This window comes from Anopheles arabiensis, chromosome 3 (assembly GCF_016920715.1).
Source record: "Anopheles arabiensis isolate DONGOLA chromosome 3, AaraD3, whole genome shotgun sequence".
NCBI lineage: Eukaryota > Metazoa > Arthropoda > Insecta > Diptera > Culicidae > Anopheles > Anopheles arabiensis.
Window position 1 is genome coordinate 67551509 of NC_053518.1, and position 23864 is coordinate 67575372.

Here is a 23864-nt window from a genome sequence, read left to right on the forward strand (position 1 = left end):
AATTGTTTATTTCCGTATATTGCTAAACATTCATTTATTTACGAATTATCACATTCAATCGATAAGAGACCATCCCTCGTATGTGCATAATGACAATAAAATAACGGCTACAACATTCGGCTTCGACTAGAATTGTAGTTTTATCTTCGATCTGCAAACTCCAATAAATAAATAAATAAATAAAGTAAATGCTGTAAGGTTCACTACTTCGTAGTTCTCACTTATGACCAGTAAATTGCATTAATTCTTCATTTGCTCAATTAACTTACAGATTGCTGTCTTTAGCATCGAATTTCAATTGAAGTTCATATATTTTTGACGAAACATTAATTATTTTGATCATTTCTCAAACACTTGCTTTTATGACATTAAAAAAAAAACACATCAAAACAGACTTCTTCTGCATAGTTAGGATCAACTAAATACATGTTAAATAAAACTGATGCATAGTAACCCTATTGATAAGTCGTCTAGGCTTGAAGAAGCGTCACTTTTAGTCTAACTGCTCTAACTACTTTGTTTCTAAAAACCCTTCAAGTCTTCCAATGAATCAGCATGCTTCCTTTGAACGTGACAAAAATAACATCAATTGAACTTGATTTTTTACCGACTTACCCTCAACAAAACAAACCCTACACATTCTCATTTTATGTCCCTTTTCATTGTTCCGCGTAAGTGTGTGTGTGTGTGTGTGATGAACACCAGTAGCGGCAAGGTGTTTGCGCAATCGGATACATACCACAAATGCACTTATTGATGATCAAACACGGTGCCGCAAATCATCTCGTGCCGCCTGATGACAACCGGATGAGTCGACCGTCCCTCCGAACCTCAGTATCGGTATGTACCGATTCCTGCAGGCTGCAATTGATGAATTGCACTTCCCTGTCGTGCGCACTTCAAATGGCCGAAAAATTGAGCTTTGAAATCTGGTTAGGAATCGGGATCGTATCGAGAACGCCGCTGCAAGTCAAACGGCAAAGGGAATCATTACGACGGTCGTGTAGATCAGAACAGCATATTTGCCACTCGGTGGATGCACTCGTCGAGCTTCGGGCTACTCGTTAAGACATTGATACGAGGAGCCAAGTAGGGCGGAGGAAGCCACAGGAAATTGGCCAGGAAATTGATCATTCAGAGCACCCGATCGAACAGCAATTGGGGATTGGACGAACGTACTGGCAAAGCAGGACTTCTGCCAAAACAGTGGCACGCAGATTCAATTGTGACCGGGTCTACAAAGGAAAAGCCGACCGGGCAGGATCAAAGCCGGCGGCGGCCGATTGCACAAACAGCATGCGTGTGGCGGCAGAATGTTTTAATTTGTCGATTTATGATTTTTGCATCAGGTGCGTAAGGTGTAAAGGTGGACATTTGAGTTTTGCAATCGATGTCGCCGATCGGTGCCGCCAAGTACACACTGAGCAATGAGCCGATCGTTCAAAGCGTACGCACTTCGGATCGGATCGGAAAAAGGAAGGAAATGCTGAGGATGCTTCCGACCTCGCAGGAACTCTAGTTGGGAAGGGAACATTTTTCGGGAGTTCGGTCACTTTGACTTATTATTGTGATGAAGATAGCAGAGGGGTGAGGGGAAAGCACCCGCAGGGAAAAAGAATTCCCAATGAACAATGTTCAATCTTTAATTTAGTTTCCTGCTATTTTGTGGAGACAAAAAAACCCCAATGTGCTTCAATGTGCTTCCGTCTTACTCCCCAAGGCGGAAGAGTGCGCTGAAGATGAATAAGAGCTGCCGCTCGTTTTCCGCTCATTAGAAGCGTAGTTATTGGGGCTCTTTTTGGGGTGCCGCAGGCATTTAGTAAACCTGTGCCAACGGCATTCCATCAAACTAACGCTTGATGATGACATGCCATCGATGGGGATTGATTTATCGATGTTTTTTTGTTGTATTCTTCAAGAGTTCATTGACACCAAACAAGCAAGATTCGAGAATTTTAGACAGATTATATTCTACTTGGCGCATTATCGGAAGGTCGAAGTATGGAACATTCTTCCCAATACGGAATCCAATCGTTCCAATAGAAGTATAAAGATAAAAATAAGGCTATACCCACATTTTTGCTACAACTTCTTTGTATTTTGAAGGAGATGCCTAACGTTAACCGGTAATGGAATGAATCCGCTTCGGATTTTTCAGCTGATGTCGTTGTTCGAAGATACAACCGTTTTAATATAACAGAGAGGTTTATTTCACTAAGTGACAGCTTATCCAACTGGAACAATTTCTGGAACAATCCTGTTATAGGATGAGACGTCATCGAGCAGTTATGTTGTCCTAGTAGCATTGATTAATAATCCAATCCAATCCAATTCTTAGAAAATATCTACTACTGCTACTCTTTGGATCAAAGGTTCCGTTACCAAGTACTTATTCATCATGCTGCTCAAGAACATATGTTTTGAAAAATAAGGATTTTAAATCATCTTACTCAGAGGTTTTCCACAAGTGTCAATTCTACATTGACCATACCAAGCCTGCATTACATCGTACATTACACCATGTCATACCTGCCATGTAGCTTTGCAGCTTCATGGTTATATGCAGCGTGACCCAACACGATCAGCATAAAACAAGCCCTGCACATACATAAATCGATTGTCACAAGGAGGTCACGCCAGGCAAGCAGCAGCTCATGTTTTTCTTTCACCCAACAATGAACAAACCTTTAAAAAAAACAGACCATTTCCCCTGACGTTTACACGATAGCTTACAATGTCACCATCCCGGTGGTCACGTCGATCAGCCAGAACGTCCTAGCGTGTATGGCGCCTCGCTTAGCGAACCTGGCAGCCAGAACATTTACTATCGCTGCTGGTGATGCATGCCTGCCACCGATACGCCTATTCCCGGTCTTGCTATGACCCTCGTGGCGATGAATAATTCAGCAAACCCACTGGTCAAAAATCGTGCGTCCGCAGCGCAGCGCATCTGTCAAAATTCGATATTATCATTTTCCGCCTAACGGAACTCCACAGGAGCTTCTTCGAGGGTTTTCAGCAAAGGGGTCCTCGAGCCGCCTCTCAATCAACGCAACATCACATTATCGAATCTACCGGGCCATACCACAGGAACGGATGGATTTTAAGGACATCTCTGAGGGGGGGGGAGGTACAATGGCACAAACACGCCCTGACGCTTCCACGAATCGATCGAACGCGCGCGCTCGTGATTGTGAAAGTTTGGCAATTAAATACTTTACGCGACTAATTAATGCAACGCTCGAGCGAAAGGGGGCCCCGGGTGTTGATGGTCGTTGCACCGATACACCATTTCACCATTTATCAGCACGGTCATTCGTCAAAAAATCACGTACAGATGAGTATGTGTGTATGTTTGTGTGTTTCGTAATCAACGCGCGATTTCAATGATAAATATTCATTCGGCCAGTGCGAAACGATGGCGCACAAAACGGAGGCGCAAAAAGGACACGCTGGCATTACATTGTATGGTCCGGGAGGGGCGTTCCGGGACCTGCAACCGGTACGCAGGCACGTCATATCGATGCATGCAACCGAAGCAAAATTGATCTACTGGGGATAGCAGGGCACCAAAACACACAGAGAGCGCGAGAACGTCAGTGTCATGGTCAGAAGCGTAATTGTGTGCCGCGAAAGGAACGGATGAATGAAGGTATGATTTATTCCAAGGCTCGAAAGCAGAAACATCGCTAGACATGAATGAAAACGGAATCTTCCTTTACCTCCCCCCCCCCGCCGCTTCCTCCACTCCCACTCCACTGCGGTGTATGGTTACGCTTAGTGAAGCTCATACTTCAATCTGTTTCTGGCTTTTCATTCGAGTTTTTCGGTTTTTCTGATTATGTACCGTTGTACGATTGCCGGAGCCTGCGCCCCGAAAGCCGGGCAGTTTGCTTCCGTATGATCCTGGCCAGAGAATGCTGGCGAGAAATTTATGCGAAATGACAGGAGCAGGTTTCTGTGTTTCTTTGCCCCCGTTTGCTGGCCTCCATGTTCCCTTTGCGCGCTATTTCATGCAAGCTCTTGTAGCAGCAGCAAACCCCAAAACCAGAAATTAATTAAAATCCCATTATGTGCAACGGAATCGTTGGTAAAGCGCTTACTGCTGCTGCTGCTGCTGCTGCTCCTGCTTATTGTTTGTGCACACTCGAATATCTTTCACTAGGTTGTCAAGCCAGTCAGTCCCGGGTCTCCGTGCGCTTGTGCGCCAGAACATTAATTTGGGGTAGCGAAAGGTATGATTGATTTATGCGTTGACTGGTGCGCCCTGCTCGTAGTGCGCCTGCTAGTTGAAATCAATTGGCAAATAACGATTCAGTATCCGCAGGGTTGGTAAGCTTTTATTGTTGCGAACGTGCAATTAAGCGATTTGGTTGCAGAAGAGGCACCAATCGAGTGTACACACGAGAAAAAGTAAATGCATCATCATTCATCCATACGATTATGAGCGAAAGCGATAAGATATACCTTATCTGCTGAGAATCTGTTCTATGTTGCCGTTCCATATCATCTACGATCGATCTATAGTTTGCAGTCACGGTTTGCAAAGGACTAAATTGCTTTGGATATTAGAATCCTATAGAGCCTCAAAATTATGAGATTAATTCATAGTTTTCCTTGGTGTTTGGTTGTATCCCGATATTAATTCGACTCGTGTTACATATTATTCCGAACATAACATTATCTCAACAACACACTATCTTCCTAGAGGACGCAGTAGCGGATCTAACGGTGGGCGGACTAGTCAGTTGCCTTGAAGGCCTCGTGGATAGACGTTAGAGCACCGTGGATGGACGTTAGAGCCCTGTGACCGATGTACCTGTAGCCCTCCCCAAGCATAGCCCAATGATTAAGCTAGTTGGCTCTAGTAAGGTAGTTGGCATCACTCTAGTTGGCCGTTTCTATGTTCAAACTCTTAGAGTTCTTGAAAATAAATCCTCTTATTTTGAGGTATTACAGTAACTAGTTTATATTTCTTCATTACTTATTAAAGTAACTTTTTTATACTCTACTACATATCGTGCTTGCCTTTTTGATATAACATGCTAACTACATGCCAATTTCATAACAAACTCCTCGTCACGATGATCAGATAAAAGCCTCCTTCTCTCCACCGTTTTCTTCTCCGTCATACTTATATTCTATTTATTCTTCATAGTTCCTAATGGATTTTTCTTCTAATCATTATGTTCCTAGTATCATCCTTTTTCTTCTTCTTGTCATTTTTTATTGTTTAATTATTATTTTTCTAGTTATTATAGTTACTAATGTTTTGTTTATTATTACTTTTTATTTCTTTCATCATTATTATTATTATTATTATTATTATTATTATTATTATTATTATTATTATTATTATTATTATTATTATTATTATTATTATTATTATTATTATTGCTATTATTATTATTATTATTTTTATTATTATTATTATTATTATTATTATTATTATTATTATTATTATTATTATTATTATTATTATTATTATTATTATTATTATTATTATTATTATTATTATTATTATCATTATTTTATGCATTTAGTATTATTATTATGTAATGCCTTTAATATTATTGTCATTATTTTTATTATTATTTTATCATTTTTCACATTATTAACGTTTATCTTTCCGTTCTTGCTTTTATTGTTGCGAATGTTGCGAAAGCCTGGATACACGGACGAACCAGGAGGGTGGTGGGCACCCCAGGAAATGGTGCCCATCCTGGAGGCTGCAAGAATCTTCAAGTTTCATAACCGAAAACTGTATGCTAATTACATTCGCCGTGTCCAGATATCCATTCGGGCATGTCCAAAATCATTTTGGAACTTTATGGACCGTAAGATGAAACGTACTTTCCTCCCATCATGCATGACACTTGATGGTCGATTGTTTACTGACACGCGAGAAATATGTAATGGTTTTGCTGAGCTGTTTGCGCGTAGCTGCACGAGCTTTCCCGAACAAAACCAGAAGGTAGAGGAAGCGTTACGTTTCGTGGCACAAGACTCCGTTGACATTTCATTGCCTTCTTTTACTATCGATGATGTTCGTTCAATGGCTTCAAAGCTGAAACCCTCCTTAGCCTCTGGACCCGATAACATTCCGGGAATAGTTATCGTATCATGCATCGATGAATTGGCTTCACCACTAGCATCCATTTTTAATAATTCACTTCGCACTGGTTTCTTCCCTGACCTATGGAAAAAGTCATGGATATTTCCCGTTTACAAAAAGGCGACAGAACTTCCATCTCAAATTATCGAGCTATTTCGATGCTATGTGCTCCCAGTAAGCTGTTCGAATTATTAGTCCATAAACATATAATGCATGGTGCTATTAACATATTTACACCTTTGCAACATGGCTTCCTACCTGGACGCTCCACCGTCACAAACCTAGTGCATTTCTTGCATTTTACTTACAAGCAGCTAGACAAAGGGTTCCAAGTAGATACTGTTTACACTGATTTTCACTCTGCTTTCGATAGCGTCAATATCCATACCTTGACTAGCAAACTTTTAAAACTTGGTTTTCATATCAGCATAGTTAGGTGGCTGAATTCGTATCTGTCGCGTCGTTCAGTACGTATTAAGATTGGAGATTGCATCTCTAGTGAATTTAGCAGGGTCTCTGGTGTTCCTCAAGGCAGCATTTTAGGGCCTCTATTATTTAATCTCTTTATTAATGACATTGTTTACGCTATACCTGACTGCCCGGTGCTACTGTACGCAGATGACCTTAAAATGTACTTTCCTGTGCGTAGTTCTATTGACTGTCTCCGATTACAAGGCTTTCTTTCTGTTTTTAACCTTTGGTGTTCCTTAAACTGTTTGTCACTCAATGTTAGTAGAGTGCTCGGTCATTTCGTTTACTCGTGCGAGAACTCCATTATGTTTTAATTATATTCTTTCTGACACTTTATTGCCTCGATCTGAAACTGTTAGGGACTTAGGCATTATATTAGACACGAAACTTGTTTTAGACAAACAATTTGACGACGTAATTGCTAGGGCTAACAGGACTCTTGGACACATAATTAGAAGTAGCAAAATGTTTCATGACCCTCTCTGTTTAAAAATCACTTTACTGTTGCCTTGTTCGTCCTTTGATTGAGTACGCTTCAGTTGCTTGGTTTCCGGAGCAAGTCACTAGAATTGAGAGGCTTGAGAGGATCCAGCGAAAATTTACCCGGGTAGCTATTAAGCGGCTTCCGTGGAGACATAACGACGTGCTACCAGCTTATCATACGAGGTGTCAGTTGTTAGGGCTTGAAACTTTGGAAAAGAGAAGAATGGTTGCCCAAGGAATTTTTATGTTCAAACTATTAACTGGAAGAATCGATGCACCTCTATTGCTAAGTCATGTAAATTTGTATGTCCCTACTAGACCTTTAAGAACTCGACAATTTTTAATAACTGAATTTCGTTATCGTCTTTTCTGTGCTAGGGATCCGTTGTTATTAATGTCCAAGAATTTTAATTTATTTTCAAATTTTGTAGACCTGTCCTTTAGTGTACCGAAATGTATTAGCGTCATTCGAGATTGCATTACGTCTAATTTTAGGAACACATAGTTTATAAGACATTAGTTTTAATTGTGTATGTAGGCCATGGAGGCTCGATACTCTATAATAAATAAATAAAAACTGGGTGGATGAATGACAGGGGGGGAGCAACCCTACGCTAAACAAAATGGTCAAGTCGGCGCGGGGTCAGTCACCCAGTTTCATGTATCAACCGACTACGTAAAGCAACAGGAATTTGCGAAGTAAATTAGCTTTAGACCACCTTGACATTCCTGTCGCAGTATATCATTACAAGACCTTCGTTCTGATATCTCAAAATTACGAGTATGTATAAGATTCTAAATATAACTGAGTGTCTTTTTTGACTTCATAAAGAGTTTTAACATTTAAAACATTTGGTCATCCGAATTACCAGATATTACTGGAATGGGAATCACTTGTAAACAAGAAAACATGGTTAAAAGAAACGCATATCTTAAGCCTTTGAAACTCTCCCAAAAATTCTTCTTTTATGAACAATAATCCATAATTAAAATAATAACTATTCTAAAATCATAACATAACCAAAACATCAATCAGTGCAACAGCATCTTAAAGTTCAACTTTTATTATTACTTCGTGCACCTCGCCGTAGTTGAACATCTTGCAGCACATTCCAGATTTTAAGGATGCTTTCAGCTTTTATCGTTCGAGTTTCCTTTTATAATTATCCGGATTCGGCTTTTCGGACCGATTTAATAGTCCGGCGTAAAGTGCGCCTCTGCACGCTTCCCGTTTGTTTTTATTGATGGATTGGCTTGCCAAAGCTCAAATAGCTGCGAGCAGGAATCAAATGCGTTTCTCACCCATCGTCAGAACGCTCAGTGAAGTTCGATGTAAGTGCGCCATAAAAAAGGCGCCCCTCAAACGCAACCCGCAGAAGACGCCGGGCCCGGAGTGCTTTCAATCGTGCAAGATTTATCTTGCAGCTTCAACAAATTTATGTTTCTGTTCGAGTGTTGATGGAGCCATAATTTTGGGAAAAAGGAGCAAATTAACGGAACCCAACCAAAAAAAAAGCTGAACCAAACAGTTGTAAGCAAGTAGGCAGACACTCCGAAAACTTCATCACCACCGCTGCTCGGGTACGGAAGCATTGCAGCTGCATTCATACAGTGCCGGCCCGTCGATCAGTCATTGCGGGCACGTTTTCGCGTGGACCACGCACCCGTCGATGCAATAAAAATCGGTTGAATGATATTTATTTAATTGATTTCCTGGAGCGAGCGAGGACACTGCGTGTCGCTTCTTATCAATCCCGACCAATGGGATGGGAGAACATGCGGATCCGCGCTCGTACCGTGTCGCGCAAAAGTGTCGCAAGATGTCGGGATCGGCGTTGGCGACGGGGCGAACACACCGTCCAACCAGAAGCAGCCGGCGCAGCAGCTCAATCAAAAAGCAATGAAATCAATGTTGGGCAAGTGTATGTAACCTCAGCTGCGATACCTGGAAGGTAATGCGGAATCCATGAAACGCAATGCGCCCAATGCCTGAAGAGCAGTAATAAAGGGGAGAGGGAAAAAACACCAATCTCGTGGTGAAATGGGTGCAAAAGTTTTTCGTTTTAATTTATCAATTATTTTATGGCGATGTATGTTTCTGCTTTTTTTCGGGCGATTTTGCGGAGACGGGGCAGGGTAACGAAAGCTGTGTGGGAAATATGAAAAACCCAGAGCTGCAGTAACGATCGTCTGCGATCGGCTTCCAGCAACAGCAGCAGCAGGCTGGAGAAGGAAATGATTTGAAATGTTTCGCATGTGACCAAAATACTTCTGCACCTGCCCCGGAACAACTTAATCTTATAAGCAGGTATTGACGCTGGAATGAGAGCAGGAACCGTTCGAAGACCGGGCGGGCGGACGCTGTGAGACAAAAGGAAGGGGACGATCTCAACAAAATAACATCCCAACGTGTGGTGTTGTATCTTCATGTGATTGGCATGATTGGGTTCGTGATCTTGGTTTTTCTGTTTTGTTTCGGGAGGCCTCCGGTTTCCGGTTCGACACAGGCTCGGTGTGCATTGATAAATTGACTGTCAGTGGCGTTTCGAGCCACGAGGCTGTCCTTGCCTTATATGGGATTGCCGCCGCCAAAACAAGAGCCAAGGGGAGCAAAGGAAATGATTTAACGGCTGCTGCTGCTGCTGCTCCGGGAAAAGGGAGTTGTAAGTTGATAAATTTCAAACATAATTGGCTTTTCGCGTTCCCGTGGTACAGCGAGCTGATAAGGAATGTTTTTGCTGTAGTTGCCGTTTGTTTGATTGATTAAAGAACACACGGGCACGGCGTTAGAAAGAAGACTACGAACCCGTGCGAGAACATATGATGCTCCTGATTGATTGCTCACCGAAATGTTAAGGATGCATTGAGCGCTGCTGTAACGCGTTCATCGAGCTCGAGCTATTGATCGCCGACGAAGCGCCACATTTCTTTAGCCATTCTATTGCATATGGCTCGCCGTTTCAAAGCCGGAAACCAACAACCCCGACACCACTATTAGCAGAGGCGACATCCGAAACGAATTTGCATGCATAAAATTTGATCCCCTTTCGAAACCTAAACGCTCCCCTGTCTCCCCAACTGTGCATCGAAGACACCTTGTTTGTGGCGGCGCTGCATGCGTGCAACAGACTTGACACGAGCCACACTTTTATGGATTTGTCTGACCGACCGACAGACAGACAGACGGCTGCGGCTGCACAGGAGTGTTGAATATTAATATTTTTATTAGTAATCCACTTTGATGCAGTCGAATGGTTTGAGCCGTTTTTTTTTCGTTATAAATTAGCTAAAGAGAAAAACAGAACATATGTGTGCTTTTTTGTCATCAACATAAAGGTTTGATTTCAATATACGTTTTTTTTTAATGTTGGACATTATGATTTCTGATGAATAAAAGAGTAATGAAATTCAGCAGTTCTTGCCTTTACCCATGAATGCATGCGAATTAATTTGTCTCTTTAGAACAATAATGTCTAGAAATGAAGTCTATTCATTTTCTAGAAATAAAATATAAACCTCCATTTCTATCATTACTGTTGGAAATTTAAAAGCAGTTTTATCTAACGCAGCTGTCGGCAAAGTCCAGCCCGCAGGCCAAATGCGGCCCACCGCAACATCAAATCTGGCACGCGAGTGAATTTCTTTGATTTTGAAAAAACGAGAAGAAACTATTTGTATGAAAATCATTGAACATATTTCAGCATGACATGCCATCATTCAGCAAACCGTCGTACTTTTCCAACTTTCATCATCGTAATGTGGATTGACGGACTAATGTCATTACACGGGATTTTGGGAGTTCTCACAATTTTCGGACATTTTCTTAACTCTTTACAAGATCATCTGATAGCTAATGAAATAAGGCAAATTATTCTTACGCCACTCTTGAACGATTGAAACCTAATGAGCTGGAGCTGAATCCTGTTGAAAGCAAAAACTGTCTTTTCCAAAAAGCCATTTTAGCGTAAGGTTACAATTTTTATATCGTTCGACTGCGTGTGTATCATTAAGCCGTTAAATTATTCTGCTTGTTCAAAGATACCTCCAGAGAGATCAGTTTGTTTTCCGAAAAATTGCTTATTGCTTACTATTGCTTATCTTATAGCTGAATCTTTATGCTCCTAAACGACCTCTCTGGATACGTGAGCTGTTAAGACCTACGTTCTCAAGATCTGCACATTCCTACAATGCGCCTATTAACCAAATGATACATAGCTTCAACAAATACCAAAGATTCTTCGACTTCAATATTAGTATAGCTCAGTTTAAAACCAATTGTCTCTCGTTTCCTTATTGATAGCGCTGTAGCTAAGTTTGTAGATGAATTCAGGATTTATTATATAAGTACGTGCCAGCAAATCTATGCAAGATACTAAATTAGAAATAAATAAATAAATAAATAAATAATATCATAAAAAATATTTTTTTTAAATGAAACAATTTATGTGCAATACTAACTGGCCCGCGGAATAAACTCTCGATCATTTATTATATTTGGCCCTTTACCTGAAAAGTTTGCCGGTAATTTAAATTTAGGCTCATTGGTGGTTGCTCAATAAATTATCATTTTTTGATGGCTTTTCACTAAGAACTCGGAGGCATGGGAAAGAAAGGGCCTTAATAAATAGATCTAATCCAACAATCAGCTCATTGAGGGCTTTTCAGACTTTTAAGTCGCCTGAAACAGTAGGTATGTGCTACATTTGTAGACCGGTCTTAACACTTAAGTCCAGACGAATTGCATCATGTCAGTAACAAATCGCCAGACAAATCTGTAACAGATAACATCATCAACGTTAATCAATACAGCCTATTAGGACCGTTCTTCCTGAATTAAAAAAACACATCATCAACCTACCCCAGAGATGTCTGAAACCTAAGAATGGTTAAAGGTACATCGGGGACATCTGAAGAACTGAAAACATTAGCCTGATAAAAAACTATTTACCCTTTTTGGTGAGCAAAAATAGAGGTGAGGTCAAGAACTTAACATCTCTTTCACATATCAATTAGAGATATGATCTAAACATCCTCAAAAGAGAACAATTTGAAAAATATTCCTTGGAGAAAAAAGAATATCTTGATGCCGTTGAGAGAAGACAAAATCTTCACAAAAAAGTAAGTACAATGAAGTAATACCAACGAATGGCTGTATTCGTTTGTAAATTACCAATTTTACACGAATATTAAACAGGTAATTCTTTTCCTCATTATAATTTGTTTGGCTTAATGCAATGAAGCGAAAAAACTTTAATCAAGAGAAAGTGACGACACTGCCACGAGCCTAGCTTTCGCTCACGAAAGAACGTAATTACCTCTGGTTTTTATGTAGGTACACATCTCCTTCTTCAACCCCATCTCAACCATACAACAACCACCTCCAGAAACGTTTCGCAGCATTCGAAAACGAACCAGCAAACCAATTTACCAGACCGGATCAGACTCCGCTTATCAGCAGCGCGAGCGGGTTTAAAAAATTCTGATTGCCGATTCTCGCTCGAAGTTCTCCACCGGTCTTGGTGAAAGCGTCCCCCTCGATCCGATCCCGCGTGCCGATGAATCCTGGTGTATTTATTTTTTCAGCCTGCAACACAGCCGACAGGAGAGCGTTCGATGCGTGCTGGCCTGCTCCGCAACGAGCTAATAACTCGCCAAGCATAATGTTTGCATAGCCATTTACCGGTGGGCTGTGTGGTATCTATAACGTAAAGCAAACCCCGAAAGTAGGATGTTTTCATTAACGATATATTAATGGGATGTACGGTATATCTCCTTCCCGGCTTCTTCTTCCCGCCTCCCGCTACCAGGATTCGCGTCAGCCGATCTCAATCATCTTACGGGCACCGTTTCCATGATGGACAGTTATCCCTCTGGCGGCTGGTCTGGTCCTGTCCAGTTGGTCTTTGCGCAAAAGTTCGCGAGCGTATGTAGGTCACAACGGCAAGGGCCGAGTCCCGATGCCGGGTATGATATGGCGAATGATGATCGATAATATTTGCCAAAAGGCTTCCGAAACAACTGTTGCTGCTGCTGCTACTACTGCCACGGGCAAGAAGCAGCACAACGAAGCCGACCGTACCAAAACATCGGGAATTATGTTCGCTGCGCATTAGGATGCCGCTGCGCTTGCTCAGCGATGCGCGAACGCACGTGTCGCGCAAAGGATCGCGCGCGTGCTTGCGTTTCACCCCGCCGTTTCGTGCGCGTACCTGCTTGCGCACGTTTACATAAGTGAAATTGATGGTTGGATGGTGCTCGCGAGACACGCGACCTGGGCGAGAGCAGTTGGTCACTGCAAATTGCATCTGTCATAAATTGGCACTCCCGGGGAAGCGAGCTGCGGCAGTTAGCTGTCACACTTTTGCCAGCGCCGTTTTTTTTTAGCGCAACGCATTCATTGTACTAATCGGTTCGACGGAAGGATTTAAGGTTAATTACCATTTTTCACTCGAGCGCGCTTGCGATGACGGGTTGGGGCTGCGTTAAGAGAGCGTTAAGCGTAGTTGGATCAATTGATGCGCATCCAAGCTTTCACCGGGGAGGTTGATAGAAGTGGTAATAAAGATATCCTTTTGCGAAACCTCGCACGGTTTTTGGGGTGCATTACTGGCTTTACAGCGCATTTTAAGGGTCCTTGTTTCGAAAGGCGAGACACTTCCACCCTGCAAATTGAATGTGAATGAACTTCGTGGGTTTCGTTTACACCATTTGGTGCCACTCTGCCCACATGTTACCTGTCTTAGCTTACGCAAAATCGCAAACGGACACCGGCCAAATCGGACCAACAACCAAAGTACATTGCGAAGCGTGCACACAATGGATCACAAGTCCCTCGTCGTTATTTTTTGTTTTGTTTCTGGGGCAGGATTTTATTTTCCCGATGCGCTACACATCCGCCCGCCACTTGCGATCGGCCAGAAAAGGTCCTTTCGATTGTTCCGAGCGCCCCTCGAAAAGGCTCGCTCGAGCGAAAGGATTGACTTAATGATTTCATTGGCTGGCTGTAACCATTTGTTCGCTGAAGGTGGCATATGTAGACACTCGGATGTTGCGATGAGTGGTGGCCGCACATGCAAATGCCTCAATACCCATGCACGATGCACGGCTGGAGAAACGATTTTCGGTACAACAATTATCGTCTCGCGCACTTAAAAATCCTTTCCCGCAGACACCGCAGACCGTTGCCGAAATAAAGGAGGGGGAGGGGGGTGCACCAGCAGATCTATTGATCGTTTTCTTCCGTTCGATTGAAAATCGACTATCAGCTGGCGGACACGGGCGAAAAGGATGTGCCACGCCACCGCCGAACCGTTTGCGGCTTGATTCGGATGTCCGGTTTATTGAACTTGCATCGGCCAGTTGGGGAACACTGGGAAACGTTGTGCTGGGTGTATTTAGCAGTTGGCATTAGTTCTGTATTCCCTCTCTATCTCTTGTGTTAGACGTGTGAACAAAACGTGGAATGTGCTGCACCTCATTATGGTATCAATGGTACGGATTTAAACGAGTTGTTTTAGAAGATAGTTCTCCGTGTTAAATGGAGCAGTAATGGTGTTTTTTTTATATTATTGAATAAACAAATGTAGAGTATGCCCATCTTGATCGTGAAACTTGATACTTGATGTGTTTTATTTTTCATTACTTTTGATAAGCAAGAAACAGATAGACAAATAAAAATCATCTAATTAAGTCCATTTGAATATATTTGATGTGCCAAGCTCACTTGGGTAATTTTTTAATTTTTAAATGTTGTAATTCGGAAGAACTATTTGATGTTTTAAATAGGTTAAAATGCTATTTGAAACAAGAGGTCCTCCAACGTTGACTCAACGTTAAATTGCAACAAACATATTGAAGAAATAAATTGAGGAAAAGCTAGATAATTAACATATATAAATTTCTAGATGTATCTTTGTCGATATTACCCTCGTTCCGAAGCAGTCTAAATTAATTAAAGATAATCAAAAGTTGTCACAGGACACAATGATATAAACCAAATGATATGATCTTCCAGTATTTAAGCCATATTGAAACTTTCATCACTTCAAATCTTCAAAATATCTTCAACTTTCTTCAAAATTCAAGATTTGAACCATATTATTATGGTTAAACTATTAGTAACTCTCCGGAATGCTACTCCAGAAAAAGGTCAATAATTTAATCAATATTATCAAGCTGATCGAATTCTCATAAACCTAACCTATTCCTCTGTTTAAACCATTTAGTGAGCCATCTTAACCATCGTTTTGCATATCGTGTAGTTAGTGCCAACTTTCTAGAAGTTCATTTCTGATTCGTTTTCTTGATAAACATTCAACGATTCTATTTGAATTATTCCAATACCTCAGCAAATCAAAGTTATGCTAACTCAAAACATCCTAAATATCATTTTCAGTGTATTTAGTATTCAGCTGTAATGCTATTCCCTTCCTAATTGCTAACAAATGCTTTTCATGGAACTATTTTAGGCTTTCTCAACATCAATCTATGTTTGAAAGATAGATCTGTTCTAAATGTTTATTTTTCTGGTCACTACGCTACCTATAACAAGCAAGTTGAACATGAAGATTTGTGCGAAAGAATCTTTACGTGCGTAAAATATTCAATTCCAGCAGGACTCAGCATGAACGATTATTTTCTGATCTTTCAACAATGTATGTTTCTTCGTGTCACCTTTTTCATGATATCGATCATCTCTTCTGACCACAATCTCTCGATCAGAAGCTGTTGAAGCAAATTTTGAATGAACTCTTAAATTCTGTCGCTATTACCCGACGATCTAATTACCAAACCCACTGGTGAACACGACACCAGGCCCACCTGCACAGTGCGTTTGCTGATCGAAACTGTGACAAATGCATCCAGTCACGTACACGCCAAAAGATTCGGCGAGCGAAAACACAACACGCACAATGGTGCGATGATAAATTGGGCTGCAACTTTGTCGCCTGCTGAAGAAGCTCTTGCTCGCACCGTTTCACAGTTTTAATTACTGCCGTACAATTAAGCAATGTCAACTGGAGAACCACCCCACACCTAAAGTAAAAGGGTGGTGCCTGCCACGATTTCATCGATTCCTCATTTCCCGTTCACAGTTCGACAGCTTTTCCTTCCTTTGCCTCTTCCCTCGAGTGCTTAACCCGGTCGGACGACTTTCATATCCATGCAGGGGGCAGAGGCGTCACCGGGACAGCGAACATGTGCGCGAAAGTCTTGTCATGCCATTGCGCAGGATTATGGATGCACTTTTTCGGTTTTGCGAAAGGTGTAGCAGAAGCACGTGTTCAAATGTTCAACTACACACACAAAAACACGCTCAATATGAGAAGCATTATCAGACAGACAAACACGGCGAGCGCCGAAGAAGAACGGGGTAGTAGTCTGCCAGCCACCGATAACAAGCAATTCGGTTGTCGCGGCTTGTGTTTTGCCGATCACATGTGGCATGTAAATGGATTGGAAGTGCATTCGTCAGTTGCAGCACAGCAACCTGTTATCAAACACGCACCATACCAATAAGTGCCAACCGGCTGCCAACGATCTTTTTTTGTTTTCCTTACCGACGCGCGATCTACGCGATCGGTCTAGGCTCTTTCCTCTGTTTATGTAACGCTCTAGCCGCGTGCTGTAATGGACCCCAGAAGTCGGAAGTCTTTAACGGATATAGGCGCGCACGCGCGTGTGGTCACCGCGGCTGGCAGGTGATCGATCGAGGCTTCGGGATCGGTCATAATTGCCAACAGCCTAGGCACAAAACATGGAATGCAAGGTCGGATGATACTGCGAAGGAAAGTGAACAATAGTGTGCCTGCCGCGCACACACACACACGCCTGTCCTGCATCTGTTCGTCAGCGTAATGCGCCCGGTAAGTGCAGCAGCATGGGAGGCACTAGCTAATGGCCGATCGTGCTTAAATTGATAGCTTGCGATGCGACAGATCGTGTAGCTGCCGGTGTTTTATCCTGAATGCGCGGATGCGCGCGCCGAAACTGGGTCAAATGTGTTCCGGGCGTTGTAAAGAAAGTGAGTATTATCATGTACTGTTGAGCTCGGAAAAGCTGCTACGATCATATGGTGCGTGCCGCTGTGCGTGTTTTAATCATACTGCTTCTGTTATCGCTTCATACTGATAAACCATGTCTTGTGACCATGTGTTTTTGGTTCTGTTTTCGTATGTTGTGTGAGCTGCGATATACATTTAAAACAGGAAAAATAATAATCGGCCTCATTCATGTTTTTCACATTTCAATTAACAATTTGTCTGAGCAAATTGCAAAAAGTGATATAAATAAATAAGAATAAATGATGAATTTAAGATAAAATTATAACATTACCTAAGACAGACAAAAAGCAATAAAATATGAAATTACAAGAATACCACACAACTAAAAATGCAAAACATGAAAAATTCTCAAACATCTAAAATGATAACAAAGTAAAACTTATAAAAATCAAAAATATGTTATAACTGTATTGTATGAAATGAAACTGTAATACAACAACTAAAAACAAAAGCTCACCAATAAACCATTCGTAACCATTCCTGAACGTTCTGCCATTTCTTTTTGTTGATCTCTCAATCCAATACGTTTTGGCTTTATATGTAATAATGACTGTCTGCAAAGGGTATCGTCAGTAAAAGACCAGGAGTTTGGATAGACGATAAGCTGCTTTGCTCTGCACGAAGACAAAGTAATTAGCAAGGCATATGGAACTTTGGGTTGTCTTCGCCGCATCGGGTCCGAGTTTTCGGACCCAACGTTCTTGAAGGCTTTGTATTGCAGTCTAGTCAGACGGCCAATATTAGAGTTCGGGCGCATAGTGTTGTCAACTTCCTCTCCCTCCTCCATCCTCAGACTCGAACGGGTGCAAAAAGCGTTCACACGTTTTGCTATTCGGAGGATCCTTGGTCCTGGTCACGAACTCTCTCCGTATGCTGTCTGTCTTCAATTTCTTGGGCTTGAGTCAATCGAATCACGACGTACTCAAGCCCAATCCTTATTTATCACCTCCATCCTATTCCATGCAGTCGACACCCCTCCTCTCCTTTTCTCTATCGACTTTTATGTCCCTGCCCGTCTACTAAGACATTGTCCTCCTTTAGCCATCCCTTGACGTCGAACCCAATTTGGTATGAGCGATCCGTTTCTGAACAGCATCAGACGCTTCAACGATTCTTTCCACTTATTCGATCATGACATTTCTTCGGCGTCATTTAGATCTAGGCTTCGGACTGCTGCCAGTTCCAGCTAGTGTTCTCCTTCTCCTTCTTTAGTTTCCGTTATAAATTACCTTTTCCATCCTCTCTATTTCTATCCATATTTCACCTACTACCATAGTTTATGTTAGCTATAAGCAACTTATATTTTTGTTAAATAATTAGGTACACAAAATAATTGAAATGAAATGAAACAACATGATCGTGTTCTAAAACATCGATACGAATATAATCAGAGACAACAACTTCCATCAGAATAATCCCATACGAACATTCCAAAAACTGCTGCTGCTTTCCATCGTCTACGAAACGTTCTAATTCCACCCGGAAGCTACCTTGAAAGATAAGCCCGAAAGGATATGCTGCCCTGACCCGCAGACCCGATCGAACCGAAAATTCCGACAAAGCAAAAACAATAGGAAACTCGCGCCTCGGACGAACCACGCACCCAGCAACTGCTCCGGACCGACGCGTTGGTACCGCCGCTGGGGCTTATCGTGCCCCGAATCTGGCTTTCATCTGCCATTTCCTCTTTCCGGGCAAGATTAGATTCGACGAAACAGTTTATAATCGATTTCCGTCACTTCCTTCGCGGCAAAGGTCGTCCTTTTTTTTCGCCGCGCGCAGACAGCCACAACACGGTCCGGTCCCGGTCGGCTGTGCTGGATTTGGCGTTCCCGGTTTGGCGTTCATCGATCAGCTGTTACGCGGGACTGTGCTGTTCGGGATTGGTTGGCCGATTCGATGCCGGCTGACGAGGCAATTAAAATAACATATTTATCTTCGATGAGAGATTCTGGTTCACAGTTCAATGGAAAGCAAAATACACACACAAAAAGTAAAACGTGTCGCGGACTGACTGCTAGGAACGGATTTTGGGATTTCCTTTTTCGTGGTTGTAGCGCTTTCAAGATGGATGGGATGATAAAAAAGAAAGCTTTTACTGCTGCTATGATGACTCATTATAAGGCAATAGTTGAGAATTTATGTGAGATTTATAGCTCAAATTAAAAGTCTAAGGATAGGAGCTACGAGCGCACTATTCTGGCGAGCAAAACGTTCAGTAAATACGCATTTTTTAATAGATAATTTTCCATTGCGATCGTTGCTTTCTTTTCGAATGTTTAAATTTTATTTTTTTACCATAAAAAAAGCTTAACCGCTAAATAGATCTTATTATATTTTTGATATTGTGATTTTAGTAAAACTTAAAAACAAATTCTATACCAAACCATGTACGCAATTCACATAAAAATCGTACTTTTAAAAGGAAAAGCTAATGTTTCTCACGTCATAAATTGGAAGCATAGAGAATTAATGGTAACTGAGGCAATAGAGAAATAATAGTAAAATGAAAATGTTGCTACAAAAACTGTAAATTCTGCAAAAACAACATCGGTTTTCCGAGGTCTATACAAGCTCTATACTAACACACAATACATTCACCTAAAATGTGAAATTTTACTCAAAATAAACCATGAAAATATAATATTGCACGAGAATTGTATGTTTTGCGGCATCAATCCTTAAGGGTGCATCCATGAATTACGTAATCCATGAAGACATATAAGCTTGAGAGATCAAGGGGATTTCAAACTGTGTTAAGTTACATTTAATAACTTCATAAGTTGGATAACAGAACTTATAACTTTAAAGACAAATCTATAATTTGTTTAACCATAATTCTATAAGTAAAACATTATATTCTTAACTATTCTCAAACCAACGTCTCAAAACACCACTTTAAAGGCTTTAAACGTCATGGAACGCTCTACAAATGATTCTTTCAGATGTTAGTAAGTCAAAAACACACAAAATTTTAATTATTGCGACAAGAACCACATTTTAAAACACATAAAAATATGAGATAAAAAAACACTCTGTCCATACCCAACCGCACTTGCCCGCAAACCAGTTACGTAAGCTAATTGCTCCCAAAAAAATATAACATGACGTTTGAAAGCCAAGTTCATTGACTCTGGTTTTATAATCGTAGCCATGGCTCATCCTCCGCCACCTTCCGGTTCCATCCGCTCCTTCTAATGCGCCTGCCCGGGCGCAAATGCAATGCAGATTACAAATTGGAAACAAGGCAGAAAAAGCAAAAAAAAAACTGCCTTACGCAGTAACGCAAAAATGCAATTGCAACCAGCCAAATTGGACGCACGGAGCCAAAGGAAACGCCCGATGGAAACGGATGGTAGCACCGCGCTTCAAACGTGCACAGTGCACAGGCAGTGATTTAAGATAATAAACAATAATTATGCTCATCCTCGGAAGCATCCGTAACAGTGTGCAAGAGCAAGCAAAAGAACGTGGAGCAAAAAAGCAACACCACCAGCAGCAGCCCCATTACACCGATCCCGAAAGGGCCGAGCGCCGAAAACACATACGGTATGCGTATACGCCTCGAAAAATGCACTCGTTTCTGGGGAGGATCGGAGGAAATAAAAGCAAACGAACAACCCGAAAAACAAAACACAAAAACTTGCTCCGATTTGCTCGCTGGCAGCAAATGCTATTGACTTCTTGTCCGCTCGTCAATGAAGCATGTGCGTTTGTTACGCTCCTCAAAGAGCAGAAAAAGAGATGCAATTCCCCCGCCGCGGCGAGCATCTTTGGAGCGTTCCCTCCCAATTCCAAAGGATAAGCGGTTAGACGTTACAGACGCTTGGCCCCTCGAGAAATGGTGGTACAAAATTAGTATACAACCTCGGGCGCTAAAACCTTCCGGAGACTTCAGAAGGCCCAAGGCTGCGGTGGGCAGTGCGTCGGGCTGCTCATTTTGTTACGAAATGGTTTATGGCTGGTTTTGCAAGGGCAAATATTATCCACTGTCCATGGCACATGCGTAAACATTTTCTCTCCCCGCTCAACAGGGTTTTTTTTTTTTCTGCCCGCTACCTATCGGCTTACGACGCTGTTTGATGACTGATATTCTACTTCAGCCTCTCAACGGAAGGCATGTTTTAACTGGCGCAGCACCGTGCAATTCGTTCGTCGGTAGCTAAAGTGTGCCAAAAATTTCGCCATCAGATCAGCGGAGAATCCAAGCTGCTTTGGGTCTCGCGTTCCCCTTGCACAAGATCCACGCAGGCACGCTGGATAATAATCGATTTGTGCGGATTGAACACCGCCGATGCACTAAGATGAGGTTAAAGCACCCGCGGGATCCGACCCGGGCCGGGGCTGTTATTGTTATTAAATCGCCAAATTTAATAGGTATCATTAAGCAGCAATGCACCTCGGCTTGGGACGGCTACTGCGGACGGGTTTTTTTTCGGTGGAAGGATTCGGTTCTTTTGCGGTTTTGGTGTGCCGCACCAAGGCGAGAATACGCAGCAAATGAAGAAGCTCATCAAAAGGTACTTCTAGGTACGATGAGGAGGCACCAGAAGGTAAAAAAGGCTTGTTCATTAGACTTTAAACTGGAGGGCATTAAAAACCTAAGGCAATAGAGGAAGTTCGATCCAGGATGGTGTTGTTATACATTTTAATGAACATTTTGATTTCAAAGTTTTTGCAAAGGTTATGAACTTAACTGTGTTTCAGTCTGTTCTGAAAATTAGAAGTCAATCAGTTTACCTGAATCAAGAAGATATGTATGATAAATCAGTCTGATCAGTTAGGCAAACGCATCCGTAAGTGGATCAAAGTAATCATACTACTGCAACAAGAATAACTGTGACGGATCTCACGATGTAACATAGTATGACTCTCTTAATTCGCATCTCAAGAAAACCTAAAAGGTCTGCATTTGGAGTGTTTTGAGTTGAGCCTGTTTTATTGGATTAAGTTAATCTACAAGCCGTTCGATCGATTAAAAACTGTACTACCTTACATGTTAATTCTCGTATAGGCACTCACAGCTAAAAGTGTGAACTTACAAATTTTGACTATTTTGTGCTAATTGTTGGATGTATTAATGAAGCACAACGCAACTAGTGGATTGAATGACTTATTAAGCATTGTTAGGTAAGCATCAGCGACATCAGATGCAAAATCCGATAACGCATACTATAATCATGCGTAACAGGTTGGCTGATAAGTCCCCGGTCTAACAAAGAAAAACACATTTTTTTGTCAAAATTCGTTTTTATTATTCAACATAGTTCCCTTCAAGAGCGATACAACGATTATAACGACCTTCCAATTTTTTGATACCATTTTGGTAGTACTCCTTCGGTTTTGCCTCAAAATAGGCCTCAGTTTCGGCGACCACCTCTTCATTGCAGCCAACTTTTTTCCCTGCGAGCATCCTTTTGAGGTCTGAGACCAAGAAAAAGTCGCTGGGGGCCAGATCTGGAGAATACGGAGGGTGGGGAAGCAATTCGAAGCCCAATTCATGAATTTTTGCCATCGTTCTCAATGACTTGTGGCACGGTGCGTTGTCTTGGTGGAACAACAAAATAACAAAAGTTGCTTGACAAAAGACGCTCTGTCTCACAAACTAATTGACATACAGACGTCAAATTTTGACACGAATCATATAAAGATGGGTACTATATAAAAAAATATGCATTTAATACTATTACGATTAAGCAGTCAGTTAGATCTTGAGCCCATGACATGCTGTATTTGACGTCTGTATCTAGGTCAACAAGACCAACCTCACAAAATACAACTCAAATCTCCAATTTTTACATTTTTTTATTGTAGCTCTATTTTGCAGTCGTGTTACTTTTTACTACCTATACTTCATTTCCAAATTAGCCTAACAGAAAATTAAATTTAATAAACAACACGTACCACAAGGCAGTATTCTGGGGCCGCTTCTATATTTGCTGTTTCCGGCTGAGTTCTTCCTGTTCTTCCGAACAGCTGAGTTGTTTCTGTTCCCAGACGACACGGCTATTGCATCAAAAGGCAGAACACCAGCCGAACTTAGGCGTATTGCGCAACGATCCTTGGATATCTTGCAAGGCAATGCTTCGGAATGGAAGATCCGAGTTAATAATACCAAGACACAAGCCATGATTGTCCCCCATCGCCTAAGACATAATCAAGTGAAACCCACTACTCATCAACTAATTGTGGATGGAATATGAATCTTTTGGCTTCAGAAGGTGAAATATCTGGGCCACATCATAGATAACAAGCTCCTATATAACCATAACGCTAAGGAGCTTTCAACTCAAATGATTACTTTACTAAAAAAAAAAACATTACCCTTTGCTGAATCGTAATTCTCTTCAGTGTCCAAAAAACACATTTGCTGTATAGAAGTAGATTAGCTTACCAGCCACAACGTACGGCATCCATGTATGGCAACGTAGTACTTACACAAACATCCGCCAAGTACAGGTAGGATCTTATAATTATATAAAATATTTAAAATAAACAAATTTAATAGCAATATAACCAACAACAGAATAATATTTTCAATAACATAGTCTTCCTTAAGCTGATTTTTCAGGAACATACCCCTCCGTCGAGGTTAGCTACCCGATGATATGTTGAAAATCTCTGCAGATTCTTCCAGTGTCTTCTTAATTACAGTCGTCGTGCCAAACCTTTTCCCACTGACAAGAGGTCTTGAAACTAAGGCTTGCGGGCCGTATTTGTGAAGCAATACG